The sequence below is a fragment of the Myotis davidii genome, unplaced genomic scaffold (genome assembly GCF_000327345.1).
Source record: "Myotis davidii unplaced genomic scaffold, ASM32734v1 scaffold1466, whole genome shotgun sequence".
Taxonomy (NCBI): domain Eukaryota; kingdom Metazoa; phylum Chordata; class Mammalia; order Chiroptera; family Vespertilionidae; genus Myotis; species Myotis davidii.
The window spans coordinates 288,633-298,132 of record NW_006297384.1 but is presented as its reverse complement, the minus strand read 5'-3'; the positions used below and the strand labels follow the sequence as shown (position 1 = coordinate 298,132).

Genomic DNA, 9,500 nt, shown 5'->3' with positions numbered 1-9,500 from the left:
ATCTGGCCTCAGAGGGAAACGAAGAAAGAGCCAGTTTCCTGGTCATTGTACCTGGGGTCAGACTTGTCTCAGTGCCTCCAGGGGGACCTGGGCTGGGCATGGAGGAGCTCTGCCCAGCAGGGTAGGGCAGGACGCCCGAGAAGGGGAGGACAGGGCGCCCCAGCAGGGAGGGCAGGATGCCCCAAGGGAAGGGTGGGGCGCCCCAGCAGGGGTGGGGGCCCAATGCCCCGCTGGGGGAGGTGGGGTGGAGCTGAGAACTGCCCTGTCACATGGCCACCCTCCTGGTCCTCACCGATGGCATCTCTTGGCACAGGCGTGAGTGTTGGGCTCACAGGGTCTCCCTGTCTGGTGTAGGAGGAGCCGGGTGCCGACCTCAGGGAGAAACAACATAGACCGGCAGCCGAGCGCTGAGCTTCTCTCTCCCGGATTCAGTGTCCTGTTTTCCAGGGCGGCCTGCGCCGTGTGGAGAAGCCCTCAGTCGGAAGGAAGGGCCTGGGTGAGTTACTTCAGTGCCAGCGCCCTAGGCAATGGCTCAGGCGCTGCTCTGCGATGCGTTGCCCACAGAGGGGACTGCCATCCAGGGGACACGCTCCTACCCAGAGCCTCGGTCCCAGAGCCGGAAGCAAACTGCTCCCCTGAGGGTCGGGGAAGAAGGGCCGGGGCATTGAGGTTGGAGGAAGGAAACGGAGGGGCTGGGTGGCAGTTTTTACTTTTAATAAAGGAATTATTATAGGGAACAGGCTGTGTCCGGGAGAGCGTAGCTGGGCTTCTGCTTCTGATCCAGGAGCTACGAAGCATGAGGCAGGGTGTGCTGAGAGAAACATTCACGACTAGACCCACGGCAGGGCGGAGGAAAACGTGGAAAAAACCAACTACTGCCCCACCCTCCCCCAAATAAAGGAAGAAACCAGAAAAGCAATACCGGGGCGAAGGCAGGCGATCCCAGGAGACAGAGGAGGGGCCAAGGCCGAGAGCCAGCGGACGGCGGGGGCCACGGCAGGAGCCTGAGCAGGGACGGCAGCCATCCCGTGGCCCGAGCTCAGCCCACACAGCAGGAGGGAGACCTCGGTGGGAGGGAACCCCGCCTCTGGCTCTCGGGGCGCCCCTCACGCTGCCGTGGACAGGGGCATGGGGGGGGGTGGGTCTTTGAGCGCGGGACGCGCTGAACCAAAGCCGAGGGTGGGTACTGTGCCCCCGGCCTGGAATAAGACTTCGCAGTGGATCCTCGCTGCACAGATTAGAAACAAGAAGACAAAGGGCTTCCCGGTGTTTCCTTTTCATCATGCCGGACTTCTCCGGTCTGTTCCAAAGCTCATTGGAGGGAGTACGACAGGAGGAATTAGCCACAAAAAGCTAGCACGTTAGCAAGTTCCTGAGGCAGAATCGGTGCTTTTCGCGTTTCTTCCACAAGCATGTCTGCTTCAGTGCTGGGCAAGCGGGGGCTGACACATTACCAAGAAGCCAGCATCCTTCAGGAAACTGAAAGTGTGCACTGTCCACGCTGCCCACATTGTCCACACTGTCCACAGTGTCCACGCTGTCCACGCTGTCCATGCTGTCCACACTGTCCACATTGTCCACACTGTCCACACGTCCACACTGTCCACAGTGTCCACGCTGTCCACGCTGTCCATGCTGTCCACGCTGTCCACACTGTCCACACTATCAACACAATCCACACTGTCCATGCTGTCCATGCTGTCCACACTGTCCACGCTGTCCGCACTGTCCACGCTGTCCACACTGTTTACACTGTCCACACTGTCCACGCTGTCCACAATGTCCACACTGACCACGCTGTCCACATTGTCCATGCTGTCCATGCTGTCCATACTGTCCACGCTGTCCACATTGTCCACACTGTCCACACTCTCCACACTCTCCATGCTGTCCATACTGTCCACACTGTCCACACTGTTCACACTGACCACACTGTCCACGCTCTCCACGCTCTCCACACTGTCCACGCTGTCCACACTGTTCACACTGTTCACACTGACCATGCTGTTCACACTGACCACGCTGTCCACACTGACCACGCTGTCCATGCTGTCCACGCTGTCCACACTGTCCACACTGTTCACGCTGTCCACACTGTCCACACTTTCCACGCTGTCCACGCTGTCCACGCTGTCCACGCTGTCCACATTGTCCATGCTGTCCACACTCTCCACACTGTCCACATTGTTTGTGCTGTCCACACTCTCCACACTGTCCATACTGTCCACGTTGTCCACGCTGTCCACACTGTCCGCACTGTCCACATTGTTCGTGCTGTGCACGCTAAGGTGGTCTCTGGGGTAGTTACTAGAGCCATTCAAATCCTCCAACTAGATTCCTGTCACTGGGTTCACAGGCTCCTCTGGTTATAACAACTGCAAATCCCAGTCCTTTCTCCTATGGCTTTAAATGAATGGAGCAGTTTAGGAATTTGAGTTATTTTCCACTTAAAGCTTTCTTTTTAGTGTCTCCTATTCCTACTAAGAAAGAGAACTAAATCCCAGTGCCTACGTAATTTCAAAAAGCACACTGCTAACTCCTGAGGAACTTCTGCGGTTTCCCAGGCTCTCCTCTCACCACCCCACCCCCACCCCCACCACGCCATAGCAGAGCCCGATGTCTCCTGCACCACTTGCCAGCTCTTGGGCTCACCTCTTCCATTCAAAGGTTTCTTTTTTCTAATATTTTCTATTCGTTTATCTAAGACTAGTTCCTGATATCCACCATGTGCTTTTTTTCTCGCTTCTATGCCATCTTTTTTCCTTCCCCAAATTAGGCTTTGGCACATCAGTTAGTCATTATTTCTAACTGTGACTTTGCAGAAAAAGCCCTGCTTTTCTCACAGGTCTGGCATCCTAGCAGTGTGACCATTAACTTCCCGATTCGTGGAGCTGTTTCATGTCCTGCCTCTTTACCAGGGAGTTCATGTTTCGCAATAGTTACTCCCGGAATCTCTTTATAAGGAGATGTGCACACCGGTAGGTGTTGGGCTCGGGCCTGACTCATCGTGCTGGCTCGCTGGTCTCTGCGCTGCGGAGAGTCCCTCTATCAATCAAGTCAGTATTAACCTTATGTGTTTATCCTTGAAAACACCGAGGCGCCACCTCGCTGCGATCTGTCCTTGCAGATGGAGCACAGGAGGGACATAGAAGCGTGAGGCAGGCATTGCTAATTCTCAAGGAACCGTCTCGGTCGACGGGAGGGTGGTGGGTGCGTAGCCCCGCCAGAGCTGGGCACCCTGCCATTGTCCTCGCTTCACACCTTAAAGCAGGTGTTCAACACTCTTATTGCAGCGTTGGAATGATCTCACATATATTTGCCATTTACTAGCTTCCCAACCCTTAGAATCTAATTCACAATTTTTAATTGAAACTCTGAATTCTAGACATATAAATTAAATATATATAATTGAACGATGGAAGATAAATTGTAAGTACTTGGAAAAAATTAGTACTTGATATTTTGATATAAAAGTAGAGCAGTATACTTGATGCGATCAGGAATTTTCATAAGGCTACTTATAATTAAATAGTTACAAATACATTATCTTCATCAAAACTCCGGATGATTTTTAAAGTTAGACACGTCCTGAGACAGGTCTACTAGTAATAGGTAGAATTGTGTCCATTTGCTGTTGAAACTATGAGGGGTTTTTAAATGTTTTTTTAAATTATTATTGATTTCAGAGAGGAAGGGAGTGGGAGAGAGAGAGAAAAACATTAATGATGAGAGAGAATCACTGATTGGCTGCCTCTTGCACCCTGGGCACATGCCCCGACCGGGAATCGGACCGTGGTCACCTGGTTCACAGGTCCACGCTCGACCACGGAGCCACGCGGCCGGGCTGTGTGTGCGTTTGAAGAAGACAATGGGAGACGGAGGTTCCCAGTGCACAGCTGTCGGCGGGAGTCCAGGCGAGCTCCCCAGCTCACAGGCTGCGCCCCTTCCCGTGCCTCTAGGTCTCCTTGACTCCCCTCCTCGTTCTGAAAATGACTATGACAGGGGGGACCTCACTAGCTCACGGAGGGGCTGGAGGGGAGGTGGTTGGTAATCGTCCCACGTATTGGACATACAACAGAGACCTCGACGTGGCTGCTGGTGGCCCTGTCCCTTCGTAACCAGCAGAACGTCCCATGAACATTCAGTCCGAAAACAGCCTTTCCCTGTGCTCCTCTGAGGACAGTGACCGGTGCTCTTCCGGAATGCCCGTGCCGGCGTCCTCTGCGCTTTCAGGCCCGGGGGTGGCCCCAGACCCGAGTGCGCTACTAGCTTCCACTTTAAAACCCCGTTTCCTCGTGAGCACAGGCCCTGCCTCTGCGGGAGGTCACGCAGCCATTCCCGTAAAAGCGACCCCTGCCCCTTGTACAGACATCTGCGTGGGCTGGATACTCAGGGGCAGGGACAGCTGTGACTCCGAGTATTAGGGACAGGGTGGAGGGACCCTTGACCCTCGTCTGGGGCACACTCGCCTCCTTCCCTCAAAATACTGTTCTCATACATGGCAACATTTGACTATTAAGATTTAAGTCTGTGATCTTCCTTTCCTTTCCATGGCTTTAGCTATGAAGTCAAATAGGTATGTTTTTCATAAAGGGTTTTACTAATTTAAAGCGTTTGAAAATGTAATGAAAGCCTTTTCGGAATCCAAAGAAAGCTCTACACATGCAGTTTCTCCCAGGTTCCATTCTACACTTCCGTCATGAGAGGGAGTGGAGCGGAGGGCTGGCCAACCCTGACCTTGAGGTTCCCCTTCCCCGAAAGGGAAGTGGGGGAAGTTAGAGGCCCCCAAAGTAGGCTGTGCAGTGGGGAGAAAGATCCGCAGAATAAATGGCAGTTGGAGTGTAACTGTAATTTCTCGTTCAGGTAATAAGGAAAGAAAACAGAATATTCATGGTACTGATTTCAAAGAAGAAACTCCCTCCTGGGAGCCCTGCTCCCCTTGTGGCGTTTGCACTGACTCAGGCGGCGGGGGGGGAGAGGGGGGGCAGAGAGACGGTCTCTTCCCCGTCCCTCAGACACAGGTTTGCTCACACTCCTGGGCCTGAGCTCCGCGTGGCCAGGAAAGCCTGTCGGGGAAGCAGCCGGGGCCTCACGCAGCCGGGCCCTCGTGGCCTTGGGGCCTCGGTCTGCACTGAGTAATTTATAGAGGGAAACGCCTTAAAGTTCCCAGTCCCTACACCCTTAATACGCAAATGTCAACACCTCTCAAATGGCCATTTCGGGTTCTGAATATAGAAGTGCACCAAGGTTCCTTCTGCAGGCACAGCCCTGTCTGAAGAAAGAGCCTTATTTCTGGCAGACCAGCCCCCGCCCAGCCTCGGGCCCGGGAATTAAATAAAGAGAAAATGTGTGCAAGCAGTGACGGAGCCGGCCGGTCATGCTAAGGCTTCAGATAAACAAAAATCTCACATTTAGAAAAACGGGTCTGTTCTCACCTCATCCTTGGGACCGTTAACTGGGCACAAGCAGTAAAGGGCGGTTCCTGAAGCCGCTCCGGCTGTCTCCTGGCCTCCTCGGCCTGGCCTGTGGGTGCACAGGAGGTCCTCGTGTTGATTAGACTGAGCGTTCAGCTCAATGTCACCCTTCAGCTCAATTCAGGGGGTCCCTCCTGCTTCTCATAGGGGTGACGTCTGGGTGCTGTGACTCAGCGCGGCCCGTGTCCCCCAGGTGCCCCGACCAGGCCGGTGGGGCTGCCCCTGCAGTGCCCTCAGGGCCTGCCCTCTGCGCCCACTCCCAGACTCGATGCTGAAATGTCTGGTTTCTAATTTAACTTAGTCACTGCTTCGCCTGAGGCAGTTTAGTTTCCTCATCTCCAGAAGGAGAGCAAGTACCCTTAGCAAACATCGCTACTTTGACATTAGAGAGATCACGCAAAGGGAAGCTCTTTGTAAGAAGTTCTCAAGGTAACGTATGTTATACGCGACAGGGCCCTGGCCGGACATGTTGCCAGGAATCAGGGTGCATGGATGTGCCTGGGGAACGTGCCACCGAGGCACCTGAATCTACCAGGCCAGCTGGAGGTCCAACACAGGCACCAAGTCAGTAGGGACGTGTTGGTTCAGAAAGAAGGGCTGCTCAGTTCAGCATGATGGCATCTCTCTCTTCGGGCTCAACTCCCAGCCGGCTCAGATCTCTCTAAATACGTAGTGAGGAAGCTGGATAGTATTAAAGATAGCTCCCCTTTCGCCCACTCCCCTCCTCCCCCCGTATCTGTAATACCATCAACAATAAAAAATTTATATATATAAAAAAAGAAGCTGGGGGGATTTAAATTGTTTCTATTAAGGTGACTCCATTTGTACCTCAGGTGGTGTGAGACCTGGGAAAATTAACTACATGTAACCATATACATCCATATATATAATATCCATAGTATATCCATGTATAGTATATAATGTATTGTATGTATATAATGTATGCATAATATATATTTGAAATATGTATTAAATATATTCTACATTTGCCAGCCTAACAAATATAGAAGGTAAACATTTCCTGAGCATTGTCCTGTGTACTTCATGACTTTGTATACAGTTTTTGGTGAGACTAATGAAAATTACAGTTTCCATTTCTTTATCTTTGATCTGGAAAAATACAGAGAAGTACTAGGTTTCGTCAGACACCAGAAGATGGCTGGCACATGACCACGAACAATGAATTACCACTCAGAAGCAGATCTGGAATGATGGAAATGCCCTCTCTTTTTTTGGAAGCTGGTTATCAACGAAGATGAATCACCAGTGCTGTTGACTTCACTGTGAATGGCAGGAACACCAGGGATAGCCTCAAAGGAGACTGATGAATAAGGTCTCACAGACGCTACCCCTCCTGCCTCAAACCCACAGCCACTCACAGCCTGAAATACGGAACTCAGAATTTCAACGTTTCCTCAAACTGCGAGCAGATGAAGGGGGAAGCAGCCAGGACATTAGTCTGACTCCTCACAAAGCAGCTTCAGACAGTTCCAAGTCAATAATACATTAAGATCAAGAAAGTAAAATTAACATCTCAACAAAGAAAGGTGACAATCAGGAATTGGCTGAGTGGTATCCCCCCGAAAGGGATATTGAATCCTAGCACCCATCTCAGAATGGAGAAAGCGCCTTTAGAGAGGTGACAGGTAAATGAGGTGATCCATCGGGTGGGCAGATCCACTATGGGTGCTTTTAAGAAGAGGAGATCACTACAGAGACACACACACCAGAAAGACCACGTGAGGCGGGTGGGGGCAGCTGTGAGCCTAGGAGGATGCTCAGAATGATGCCAACCTGCTGGCACCTCGCTCCGGGACGTCCAGCCTCCGGGGCTGTGAAGAATGCATTTCTGCTGTTTACGTCTCTCGGGCTGGGTTTGTGGAGGCAGCCCTGGGAGGCTGATCAGGTCTCCTCCACCTCACACAGGAGGGGAACCCAACCCCCTCTCTTGGATCCACGACTCTTACATTTGGGTTGTGCCTGTGATTTTCAAAGCAGTGTCACCTGTGGCAGCAACGGAGGTCTGACAGGGCAGGCCCTCATGACCCCATGTCACCGGTGGGGAGAGAGGGGGCCCTGGGACCGACCGGTGCCCCCGAGAGCCCACCCAGCAGGAAGCAGCCTGGCCGGCCTGACACCAAGTCCTCAGACTGGGTCCCAGGGTTTCTGCATCTCTGAGAGGCACGCATTCCCGCCGCAGCCTGGATGAGTCTGAACTTCCTTCCCCTCCTTCCTTCCTCTCTCCTTGCCCAGAAGACGCCCGCTCTCAGGACTCAGGGAGGACATCCCGTGGGGCATGGACTTTACCACTTTGGAAAGCAGTCCGTAACTTCACAGACACAAATTAGTATTTCTAACCTTAACTTTTATGCCTAAAGAGAAAGAAAAGGTCAATCTCTGTGTGACAAAAACAAAGGTCAGTCATTAAGCCCCTCCTTCCACCACCGCTCGTGCCATTAGACCCTTTCAGGGAAGGGTTTAGGGAGGAAGGATGGCTCTATGTAAAAGGACAGTCCTCTGGAAAGGCAGGCTCTCCGTGGAGCTGAGGATGTGAGGACATTTGTATAACTACAGAGAACTTGGGGGACAAGGAGGGATGTCTAATGAGGGAGTCAGGAAGCTGAATTTATAATGTGCTTTGTAAACCCCACGGAATTCCCACCTGGGTGCCTCCAAGAGCTTTTCAGTAGAGGTCTACATTACTGTTCAGTGATTTTGGGGGCTGAAATTCTCTCTCTCTCTCTCTCTCTCTCTCTCTCTCTCTCTCTCCCCACATGTCATACCAAACTGGGACAGGTCTTAAAGTGGGCCAATTTTATTTGAATCACAATTATTTCCTCTTAGGTCTACTGAGAAGTGAGCTAGAGTAAAGAAAGATTCAATCGTGCAAACTAGCAAACTACAGGTAAACAGTCAGAAAGACATGGAGCTCTCCAGATCTCACAATATGATGCCATACAATGTCTTCTGGATCAGTTAATACTTCTCAACAAAAGCCACTCTTAGGACTAAAAAGAAATCAGCCGCTCCCTCTCTCTCATTCTTTCTATTTCTCTTTCACCATCCATCTTTCCACCCATTACCCATCCATCCAAATATCCATCCACTCATCCATCCACTCATCCATCCATCCATCCATCCATCCATCCACCTATCCATCCATCCATCTACCCATCCACTCACTCAGCCTCCCAGGACAGGAAAAGCCGAGGGCGCCAGCCAGGCCAGGGACCTGCCGGAAACGGTGCAGAGTCAGCGGAAAGCGGCCTCCCTGGGTGTGGAAAGAAACTGCTGCCGGGACACACGGAGCCTTTCCAGGTTACACGGCAAGAAACGCCGCGCCTTGGCATTCCGCGCCGGCTCCAGAAACCAGGAGAAACCAGGCTGCGCGTTCTTTCCAGAAGGACTCCTGAAAGGGCTTGCTTTACCCCAAGTCTACCTATCCATCCACTCATCCATCCGCCCATCCATCCATCCATCCATCCGCCCATCCATCCACTCATCCATCCGCCCATCCATCCATCCACCCATCCACTCATCCATCCATCCATCCATCCATCCATCCATCCATCCACCCACCTATCCATCCATCCATCTACCCATCCACTCATCCATCCATCCATTTATTCCTCTATTTCTGTTTACATATCTGTCCGTATATTATACTGAGATGTTTCTATAGCTTATCTCTAGTTTGTAAAATCTTCCCGTATGCAAGTTCTAAGTGAGAGAAACTGCCCATGATTAAAGTAAGAGAGTGTGACTATCGGAACTCTGCTCATTGCTCCACATCCTCACAGGCTGAGTGACTCACATCTCTCGCCTTCAGGACATGGAGCCAAGGGGTGAAGGAGCCAAGGCCACCACCCTTAACCAGGACAGGCCTCCTGTGGTCTCTGCTCCAGGTCACTGGCCTGGGCTTCTTCACCGCGCAGTGGCCTCGGGTCAGCCAGACTCCTTCCTGGAGGCTCGGAATCCAAGGCAAGTGTCCCAAGAGAAGGAGCGGAAGGGCATGACGTTTCTATG

General features: G+C 52.1%; 1 long non-coding RNA gene across 1 annotated transcript in view; it reads left to right on the top strand.

Annotated features, from left to right (window-relative positions):
* The window catches only part of LOC107184555, a 25,025-nt gene extending 17,937 nt beyond the window's left edge, over positions 1-7,088 (top strand). Inside the window, exon 3 of the long non-coding RNA XR_001515411.1 lies at positions 6,599-7,088. This is a non-coding gene — a long non-coding RNA (uncharacterized LOC107184555). The remainder of the gene's footprint in view (positions 1-6,598) is intronic.
* Positions 7,089-9,500: the final 2,412 nt, after the last annotated feature.